Source organism: Protopterus annectens, chromosome 8.part1, assembly GCF_019279795.1.
Source record: "Protopterus annectens isolate FY-2018-M chromosome 8.part1, PAN1.0, whole genome shotgun sequence".
Lineage (NCBI taxonomy): Eukaryota > Metazoa > Chordata > Ceratodontiformes > Protopteridae > Protopterus > Protopterus annectens.
In genome coordinates this window covers 545,431,469-545,443,920 of record NC_056742.1, presented here as the reverse complement: position 1 = coordinate 545,443,920, position 12,452 = coordinate 545,431,469, and positions in this window count along the sequence as shown.

Genomic DNA, 12,452 nt, shown 5'->3' with positions numbered 1-12,452 from the left:
GGCAAGCATTGCACAACACTAGTCACCCACAATAGTAACCCAGATAAGTGGATGGTGAATACAATACCCACCTGTGTGGGCCAATCCAGACACTACACCACTGAGCCACACTGCAGACCATTGTCATGTGGCCTGATACCAAGGTATACCCTTTATCTAGCCTTGTACAATCTTCTGGCACAGTCAACCACAACACACCTGTGAAGCAATGCACCCATGCATGTCAGTACTGGCAAACCTGTGTCAGTGTGTGTGTGTGTGTGTGTGTGTGTGTGTGTGTGTGTGTATGTGTGTGTGCGGAGTATTATGATTTGGACACCATTCACACTCACTACACCTCCCACTGGCCTACAGAAGCATGCCTTCTGATGTCAGAGACCTTGACATACCCTTTGCCCATATATCAGCCTGATAACCTTTGTGGTGCATGTGATAACTGTGTATCACTGTAGTGTGACAAACTAGTTAGTTAGGAAGTCTAATCCTGACCCTGCAAACTGTGATAATGTGTGTGAGTCCCTGAGAGAGTGTGGCTGTGTTATCCTTGACACCTGTTCTTGTGGACAGGCACATGTACTACACCTACTTTATCCCTCATTTATCACTGTTGCTGATGTCACTCACCATCAAATATACCTTTGGACAGTTCCCCAGCATGTAAGCTTTGTGATACATGCAGTAACTGCATAGATATATAATAGCAATATATAGTCAGGCAGGGGTTTGAAACCCTGTACTGATAAGTGTGTGACACAAACATCCTTAGCTTTTACTCTCCTACTCCTTCCCTATCTTACTTTGTCTCTGTTTATCTCTCTCACTCCCACTCTGGTGGATGTGGAGAAGTACACCTGCTTTGCTTAGGCAGCAGGTTGTGTAAGTGATGCTCATGATCAGCTGATGGCATGTGCACAAATTGCAGTCACCCACTTGCTGAATGCATGTGGTAACATTCCCATAGCCAACTGCATGGAAAAACACTCCTATAACTAGGAACATAATGTGGGTTTTGGCCCTTTTCATTCACTGTGAACAGGACTTCATATTGGTGTTTGGCAAACAGCATCACAGATGGTAGTGGGATATACCTCTATCAACATACACTGTGGAGACAGGCCAACAAACAGGAGGGGGATGTTCCAGTCATGACTGCAGATTGTTTTACTCTTCTGCATTTGGCGTAATGTTGGTTTAACAGGGTTTGTGTGGATATGGCTGGTCTTCATGATTTAATACCTGTCATGACAGTGTTATGTGTTTGAGGAAACTCACACCTGCAGGGTTATCTGCAAACTGGCTAGTGTTTGGAGTCTTATGTGTCTTGTGTTACTCACAGATTACCTTTTTTAGAACTGTAGAAGCATAGTCTGAGGATTGCAGTCAGTACATAGTGACAGCCATGAGAGTTACTGACTTCATATCCCTCATAGAACATATGTCACAACAAACCCTGTTACAACAGTAAATGTATGAGGTTATCACAGCAACATGTCAATTTTGGCCTTGTGTTTGTGCCTCCAGCCACAACTCTGTCTACTTTTGTACATATGTCATGCAGTAAGAGGTGCATATGTTCAGTACACCATTATTTATTGACATCATACCTGATAACAAGCCAGTGAGATATCAGACTGCTATGTTATGTATAGTAGGGGTTATATTTGATGACATAACCAGAGCATTCTGTGGCAGTGTGTACAGTAGTGAGGTCGGTGTAATTATGGTGATTGTTGACTGTGTGTGTACTGTGAATATGTACCTTAGCCTGTGTACAGACTGTGGTAGACGTCATTGTTCTTGGTCCTGTTCTATCTGATGTTACATGCTGCTCCAGTGTATGGTACCCTATCGGCTTACACATTTGTAGGGCCAAACACACACATGTCCCATACCACAGACAGGCATCATACCACACTGTGTAGTGGCTCAGTATATGTGGAGCACCACATATGAGGATAATGTTGATCAGACAGTCCATATACTGTAATATTAAGCTCACTTACCATATGTGGCTGTGGCTGTGTTTACATCAGTTGTGGGAATGCACGTTCACACAGATGTCTGTTACTCTGTGCTGTGACATGCCTGTAGAGCCTGCTATATTTGCAGGTACATGTGTATTCCCCCATAAGAAATGCAGGCCAGAGTTGTGGCAGTCAGCCTGTAGTTTGCATAGTGCTTTGTTACATGCCTAGCAGCTTAGTGTACTTACCCAGTGTGATGTTATGTCCAGATATTTGTCAGATGTACTGCTGTCACCATAACTGTTATGTATTTCTGCCAAAACAGTGGGATGCTGTACAGATGTATGTCACTAACTAGTGGGTAGTATGTGACCATGTGACCTCTGCCCCACTGGTTATTATGTGTCAGGACAGACAGGAGTGTGTGAATGCATAAACTGTGTGGGCATATGTATGCCAGTATTTACGTGATATACCCATTTACATGGCTGTTAATATCCACATTGTCAGGCTTGGCCCACATGTCTTGCACTAAGGGGTTCTGTGTATACCTCTGGACTAACCAGAGTGTGTCAGACTGTCCACATTTATTGGTCATATCTCTGCTGTATTCCACAGGACCATTATTGTGATATCAGTGGTACAGTACTATGATGAACTTGGGATGTCTGTCAGTAACTGATGGCGTACATGTCAATAGCAGATGTGACCTCCCACACACAACATTTCTGTTAAGACAACTCCTATTACAGTAGCAACAGTCTACATATATACCTGCAATACATACATGACATCCCCTTGCAATAAGAGCTTGAGACTATTGGTGCTGAGGTATGACTCCGCTCAATATTCTGGACATATGTTAAACATATATATATATATATATATATATATATATATATATATATATATATATATATATATATATATATATATATATATATATATATAGATATATACACATATACATATCTACACACACACACACACACATATATATATATATATATATATATATATATATATATATACAGAGAGATCTATATGGGCGGCCACGGTGGTGCAGTGGTTAGCATTGCCGCCTCACAGCAAGAGGTTCTCCGGTTCGATCCCCGGCTGGGGTGCCTTCTGTGCGGAGTCTGCATGTCCTCCCTGTGGTCGCGTGGGTTTCCTCCGGGTACTCCGGTTTCCTCCCACATCCCAAAGACATGCTGCAGGTGGATTGGACACTCTAAATTGGCCCTAGGTGTGCGTGTGAGTGTGCCTTCTGTGGAAGGTTGGGCGCCGGGCTGGCAACTCGACACCGTAAAACTCCACTGCCATTCAATGTGCGGACAAGGTGATCCGCTGTGGCGACCCCTGACCGGGAAAAAGCCGAAAGAAGAAGAAGAAGAAGATACAGAGAGATCTATATATGGCCATATATATGATGCAATATACAGATGTATATAAATACATATATATGAATATATATGTGTATGTACATGTACACATATATCTACATATGTGTGTGTGTCTGTGTATGTATATATATATATATATATATATATCTATCTATATATATATATATATATATATATATATATATATATATATATATATATATATATATATAGCAATATCCTTGTCATGTGTAAACATTACTGCTGTGTATACCTTCCCAGATGTATCACACCATATTTATCTATGTGTATATTTAGATATAACAACATATGTGATGCAACAGTAATATCACTAACAAGTACTACACAATTGTAGAAGTCACAACAGTTGTTCAATACTATTCAATATGTGTACTGACAGATATATTGGAAAAACAACAACTATCTTTACAGCTGTCATGGTGCAGTGGTTAACTGCTGTGACTATAGTGTATGGGGTCCTGGGTTCAAGGGCTGTTTATTTTGTTGCTGGGCAGAACAAGGCCTGTTGGATACAGAGTGGTTAAGGCAGTTTTGAGCAGCTTTAAGTGCATTTGCGTGGGTTTGCATGAAGCTTAGTGGTGCTAACGTATGGTTAAATGTACATGTGTTTACACCGTATAGGCTTCGCTTACCAGTGCGCAAATGTTCTTAGCTATAATATTGCAGCAATGCTGACACATGCTAAGCATGGCTCAGCCCTGATAACCAGTTCTCACATTCCAGTCTGATAACATAACAGGGTAATGACATCTGTACAAAGTGTATGTAATGCCATGTACATAACATGCGTCTATGTGCTGTCATTACAGTAGCAATGGGTGTGAGTCTACTGTCTGGGACACTTGAGTATATATGGCTTGTACAACACTCTTATCCCCATGAATGTGTTACATACATGGGTAGTATCCCAGGTTATATGCAGTCACACTGGCATGTAGTGTATTATTATGCTACTACTGTTGACAGTGCTTTCCCAAATAAGAGTAGATTGCTAATTGTAGTACTGGAAACAAACACCCCTGCATGCAAAGATGGAGTCTGAGTCCTCACTGTCATGTTCCTGGTGTGTGAGCTGTGTCTTATGAAATATTTCCTACTGGATAATGATCTGATATGTGGAAAATAACTGTAGACTACTGTGTGTATAGCACATGTCAGTGAGGGCTGCCGTCATGTAGTAATGGCATACCTATTGGTGTCAGATGTCTATCTGTCAACACATTCATCCTAATGCATAGTCAGTTGGCTAGCTAATGTATATCAGTCCTCTATACAGATGCGCAGATGTCAGGTATCCATCTTGGATACTTACAGGCAATCTATGTTTGACTGACACTGACATGGCTGCCCAGCTGTGTTATAAATGCCACAGAAAGGACTCCATACCCTGTACGCACCACATGCCATCGATACCTCAACTACACTACCACAGTCAACAGAACATGTTTGGGTACAGATTTCTTAGACAGACACTGACCATGTTATATAATACATGTTGCATACATGTCAACTGGAGTACCTCACTGGCCCTCTGCAAGAGGCACCCAGATGATTGGCTGATGCATGTCACTCTCACCCTGAGGATCAACCCAGTGGTGTATGTTGATAGATGGCCTGCTGGCCAATGGCAGGTGGCATGATACCACTGTACACACATCCCCTACACTTCCCATCTCTCCATGGACAGTAGCCTGGTACACACCTAGAACACCTGCACCAATGCACTCTGGTACTGACAAATGTGTACATGTGCATTACTGAGAATATCAGTGTCTGTGTGTTTGTAGACCTGTAGTTGGGAATACCCTGAGGCCCTTCACACCCACCGCACCCCCCTATTGCCATAGTTAGATGTGACTGCTGCTGTACAGGACATTACATGTACCTTGTTACACTCTTCTCCCAAAGGGCTACCTGGGCCTTGCAGTACCAGTACAACGCTGTTGTAAAAATGGGTTGATAGGCATGGGATACCCACTGAGTTCTGCAAAGTGTGTGTATGTGTGCATGTCTGTATATATGTAGGGTACAGCATTCTGAGGCCAGATACTCCTATTACAGTACTCATTGCCACACAGTATTGGGGATAGTGATGTTGCTGACCGTAGGAGAGGCATGACAATGCAACACCCTATTATGCCTGTGGCATGTTCATTAGATGCATATCCCCTGTAGTAGCACTCTTGGGATGGACAAGGGGTTGCATTGCAGTCCTGGTCAATTTGTGATGGTGGGTATATCAGAGTGTTATCATGGGTTCCAGTGCATACAATATCCACAGTGGGGTGTGGGTGCTGGGTATACTGTCATTACACCATCGTACTCCCAGTACATGTCCCATGTACCACTGTATGGTGACCACTGTCACCATCAACCATACATGTAACTGATAAAACTATCCAGCCAAGTTATGCATGTGCTGTGTGCAACCTAGCTGTAACACAACGGACACACTGACAAGGTAGGTATCACTGATAGGCTCGTGTCTCTCAGATGTATGCCTGACTGTTATGTGTTTGTCAATGTGTATATGATGGTATGTCACACTATGTATTGTCCATAAACAACCAGTACATCCCCCATTACCATACCGTACATGCCTGGGGATATTCTGCATGTAACGTAACCTGGAACACACCTCATCCTAAAAGCTGTGTGGCGTGTGCAATTAAAGCCACACACATAAGTAGCACTACATACCTAGGTAGGGGTCTAGTCCCAGTGTTGCCAAGTAAGAGTGTGTGTGTGTATGTGGAGGGATCTACTTCAGTTTGCAGAATATACATGTCCCATGGGGTCATCTGTCCAAGAACTGCCTGGCATATGCTATCATTTCACAGGTATCATCCTGTGGACATACATTCCATCATAACTAGTGTTAGATGTGTAAATGGCCTCTTCCCCACTGTATAGGTGTGCAGTGATACTGGGGTTGGTATATATTGCTGGGTGTCGCTGTTGTGGACACAGCCAACATCATTGCAGTTACTGCTGAGTGTATCCCCCTGCGTAGCTGGCCGTAATACTGTACAGTTCATGTTAACAGATTAGATGGTCATCTATAACACTATCTGTAGTTCTACAGCACCTCTCACCCTCCAAAGGGTAGGGGTGTGCTTGCACTACATTGGGGAAGGGGACATATACCCTGCTGGTACCATCATCAATGGCATTAAACTAGCGGACTGCTTATTCCACAAAGTGTTGTTGTGTGTAGTCTGGCTTGGTGGAATTACACAGGCTACACTGCATTCCTTGCATAGGTGCACACATCCATGTGTACAGTATTCTCTGTGTAGTGCATCAACACCAAAGCCTCTGTGTTTGTTATTCACAAACATGTGGTGTGTACCACCCAGTACAACTACCACTGTCCACTGTAGAAGGGCTAACAGCAGCCACCATGCACTCACCTGTATACACCACCCCCAGACCTATCAGCCATGTGGCACAGGCAGTAACTGTTATACAGACCTGTGACATGTGTTCACCTGTACCCAGGATATGGCACAGCCAAGGTGTCACCACAGTGCCATACCCCTTGTGAGATATGACTGCAGACCATCCTCCTGTTGACACATGGACTCCTACAACACAAACGGATAACATTGTTGAGACCACAATCACTCAGTGTTAATAACAGCTATAATGCATCATGCTTGGACAGCTACACTTCCTGACATGTAAGCATTAAACTTTACTGCTGACAACAAATTATAGAGCACTACATTAGTACACTGCAGTACAGTCACCATGTGCATCAGAACTATATTAACTTGTCTCTGCATCAATATTATGAATGACAGGGATGTGGAACAGGTATCATCATATGCACAGGGTGTGTTGTTGGTTTGCCAGAGACCTAGGCTGAGCCATACATTTGACACCATGTGTGTGAGTGAGGGGTTTTAATTATTGATATGGCTGTGGTGATGTGGTGTGTGTAGGTATGGGGTTGCCCTAGCTGTGTTTGTATTGTGTGTGAGTATGCATGCACACAGTTCTGCCATGTGGCTGCCCTATACAGGTGTTTGTTGGACAGCTGTAGACCATACCTGGCAGGGTGTGCAGTTCACCGCCTCCAGCCATGGGCATGAGAACTCTGACTGCCAGGGGTTCCATGGGTACGTCCAGGTACAAGCTACAATATGGTACTCTCTCCTGATGATGACATATGTCCACTGGAACCAGGTTCCTACTGGGACTGGCCAGGGCCACGTGAACATGACCTGCTGTGGTGTGGTGTAGACAGTGCCCCTGCTGCAGTGCTGGGGCTGGAAATGCCACTACAGGAGTGGCTTGGTGTCCTTGCATGTCAACGTCAACCCAGCTGTTGGTGTTGCTGGCCTACATCCACGTGGCTGTCACACCACTCCCACCACATGCTCTAGCATGGACAATCCACAGTCGATGAGCCCCACCATCTCACCCCACCATCTATCTGTGACCTCTGTATAATAACGGAGGGCACCTGCAAGATCACGGATGTTGTCAGTTACAGCTGAAAGAGTAGCCCCTGTAGCCTCAGACCCTGTCTGGTGTACCATTCCATATGTGCCTGCCCCTCCATGACAGCCTGAAACATGCATCTGGTGGTACCAGATGTGGCAGTTCTGCCAGGGGTACAATGACCAGCAGCCCTCCAACAAGCACCCCTGTACAACTGCCTATGTGGTACCATGCCGGACATCCAGCTATGTGCAGGGATGGGGTGGATAACAGAGGAATGTCAAACAATGATACAGTTTCAGCCTCTGACAACCCCGACTGTGCCTCAACAGACCTATCATTATTTTCAGTGTCTGTATGGACAACAGCATCAGATTGCCTGCAGGAAGGACCCTGATCCACCTCACCACCTGTGAGGGAAAAACAAGAAATACACTTTAAGACCTGTACGTCATTGCTTAACAGTACACACACACACACACACACACACACACACACACACACACACACACACACACACACACACACCCTGACATTCCACCATAATACTTACCTGTCCCTGAGTTTACAGACTGTCCCAAGTTTATTCTCTTAAGTTCCCCATCCTGTATCAGACGTGGAAACTTACACTCATTAATACCAATCTTTAATGTATCTTTCTTCTAATTGCCTAGACAAGTGATCAGAAAACATGACCTGTTATTCCATTACCTCTTTGACTTGATTGGAGTCGGTTTTACAAAGACTCACTGCTGTCATCCAGTGTTAACCATGGGTTTGTCCAGACATCGTGAGTATGGCCCCCATATGTTAGGGGCTACTACAGTCACTCAATAAAGTCACGCACTAGTGTCATACATAACTATTGCTCAACAGATGCAAGACCTGTTGCTCTATTAACTTATGTGGACTACAGTAATATTTGGAAACACACACTGGTGTTGTCTAGTAATTCCCCAATGCATCTGTAGTGCTGCATACGTGGGTATTCTTTCACCTTTCTGCTGATTGCAATTATAACAGTATACCTGGTGTCTAGTTTCCCTCCCAATGCATGTTCCATGCTACAGACCTTATTATACTATCAGCTGTCCTGCTATTACATGTCAGACAAGTATTCCTGGTGTCTCATGTGTCTGTCCATGTCCATGGTCTGCATGATTTCAAAGAGGAGTAGATAGGTATGAAAAACTCCACAATTACACGTGCATACATGGACACACACAAACACACACACACATACACACACATCCTACATACATCAACTCCCCTCCACTACACCAGATTGCACTTACAGACAAAATAACCCCCCCCACACACACACACACCCTTACAGGTGAAGTTGCACGAAGATATTACACACAGACCTCCCATTATCCATCTGTCAACATGCATGACATATGGTACTTAACAGCATGCAGTGCAGCTATAGTCAATCCATGCTAGCAACATTATACATGTGTGTGATGCATGGGCTGTGTTAGTAAGTGATGCCCCTTCCCCTGGAACACACTGCACCCATGTACACAATATTGCTGTGCACCTGTTCTGCACCCTGGCATGTTCTGTGCACCCTACCTCACAGGTGTACATGCCATTGCTGAATGTGTATTACTGTATCAGTTATGTCTGCTCTGCTGCTCACAGCTCCTATGTGTTTGTCCGACACATACCTGGGATGATACGTGGACAGATGTCATTTGTGAATGCCTGATGGCTGATTTACAGATCTCGTCATCAGCGATGCATGTATGGCCAATATGATATAATTACTATGACAACCTTCAAACCTTGCCATGGCTATGGGGAGTGTACACTCCCTTATTGATATGATACCATCTTCCTTGATATGCCATGGCACCACATTACTGCATATGTTAACATTACATGAACCTACTATGTGACATATGACCTGTACAATCAAATGCAGTGTCAAACAAATGTGTTAGTTGTGCAGATGCTGATTGAGATGCATACACTTTGTGGGTGCATATGTGTGCACACCCTTATCATGATGGTGTGTTGCACCTATTGTTATGCGTACTACAACAGTCACTATTCCTGGCAGGGGTATACTAGCATGGGCCATCTGCATTTGCCAGTATTTGGTCAATCTGCCCTACATATGTCCCCCAACTCTGCATGATTGCAAGGTCAACTCATGTGCACATACCTTGGAGTTTGCACACTGCCGTCACTATTGCTGTGGAGTCAGGATTATGTCTGCCACAATTTCTGACCCTGACTGTGTGCCAATACAGCCATTCGTAGCATCCTTTGGATCCCTGCTGCAGTGCATTGTTGTGTCATGATGACACCCCCTCCCCACCTTCAGCCTTTTTGCAGATGCTTGACAGCTATGGCCTACACATGTGTATCATTTTGCATTGTACCAAACAATGAACACCATGTGTACCAGCCTAGTCCCAGCTAATGAATGGCAAACATACAGGTGTACACTGGCACTGGCAAGGTACAGATGGGGATGGTGGGCCTGAGGTGGGGTGAGGTGTTGGTCATGCAGCACATGTATCTTACTTGATACTGTCTGTAGATTTCCAATGTGGTCTTGGTACATCAATACACATTGCAACACATGCCTTTTGGGGACCTTTTCTGTTGTGCATATGCTACCTGTAGAGAGGCCTGGCTGATGTTTCCTGTGGTACAACTGTCCCATCTGATTACCCTAACCCATAGGCCACACGTATGCAGAGCCCAGACAATTGCTGACACGGGTACTGCACAGCTAGTACTTGCTAGACATTCCTGCAACTCCCTCAGTGTTGAGATGTGTTACTAGGCAGCCTACATGACCAGTTTGCTACATGTGACATCATCTGTCTTGGATGGCCATCTGTTTATTTTCTACATTAATCCTGTCCCATACATCCTCACCACATACATGACTGTATGCACTGTTTGCCATGGTATATGCAATGGTGAGGTATGGCTACATGTCCAACTCCTGGGTGCTACCTGTTGGGTATGGGGTCCATGCCATGGCATGCAAGATATGTGCAAGCCACAGCTGCCTCTATTGCAGGTAAGTGGGCACATTTGATGGCTAAACATCTTGGACAGCAGACCATTTCTTGGTGTGACATTGGGGACGTGTACTTGCTGGAAGGTGCATTCTCATGAAGAATGCATGCTGTCAGTACCTAAACAGCTGCTTCCACTATTTTTTTATCTGGAGTGTGTGCACACATATGCTTTCAGTGTTTGTGAAGGTATGTATTCCCCATATTTGCTGTCCTAACATATGATTCCATATTACACACTCATTGCTCATTTTAGGACCACATTGCAGGTTGTAAGGGTTGTGGTCTGCAGTATTGTGATATGCTGTAGTGTAGATATGTAACAAAAGCCATTGTAATACTGGTATATCCACTGTTTTAGCACTGTATAAGGGTGATGCTTCACAAATGTCCCTGCTGTAAGCCATTTGTCACACCATTATGTTCATCTCTGTGCATACATTTTGCAATGACAGGATGTTAGTTATATTGCAGGAGTCTGACATACCCTTCAGATACACCATCATGGTGACCACTGTGATGCAGTGCAGTTAACAGCAACAATACATGAAAATGTACAGCACGCATTATGGGTAGTTGTGTTAAATGTGTGAATGGAATATGCCATGGCCATAACATGACCAGTGTATTGGCAAACCTGAACAAACACTATACTCTCCAGCTACAGGCTGCTGCCCTGGAGGTATACCAGAGGGACTTACATAAGTGTGTGAGACATGTGATGTTAGTAGCCACAGCTGCTGCATTGGTACAGGGTGGGTGCAGCATTACAGTACATCAACAGAACAAGCCCACAATACTACAGATTATGCACATCTGTTTTTTACTACTATGCAGCAACAGACTATATGTATTTCATCTCACATATGCATGATCTAACTGTACAGATGCAGATGGATACACAACAGTGGTCTACTGATGTGCCCTGTTGCCTTACCTGCACGCTCCAATGCCATTGCGTGGGTGGCACCCACCTCCACTATGATCTCTGCCAGGTGTTGTGTGTGAGGGAGGGTAGGTGCCCCAAGGCTGGCAAGGAGCTCCTCAACATGTGTCGGGGGGATAGATGGCATGAACCCCCTTGTTGCAAGCTGGACCCCCTGACTGCAGCAGCATACTGACAGGCATGGTGAAGTAGATCTGTGCATCAATGCAGGACCTGCTCATAACTGCCGTTATGCAGGCCAACATTGTTTACCCTGTGGACAAGATCATTCCCCAGGGCAGTCTGCTCCTGCAGATCATGAGCTGTTCAGCCAAACAACATGTGGTAGTGCTGCACCAAGTGTTAGATAATGACATAATTCTCCTCCACTGTATAAATGGGCAACTTCTCCCTGGACAAATTGCCTGAAAAACATAAAGATGGAAACAAGTCTGAGGACCTCATACTGCAGGGTTATTATAGTTGTTAATACACATCTCTGTCTCTCCCCCCACTGTATCTGTAACAACAATCTGATCACATAACTCAACTGGTATGTCTGCAGAATACCTACTGTTGGGACATATATCATACTGTACAACACTTTGTGCTATGTGTTTGTAGTCATGTTCCCTGTGGGGACACT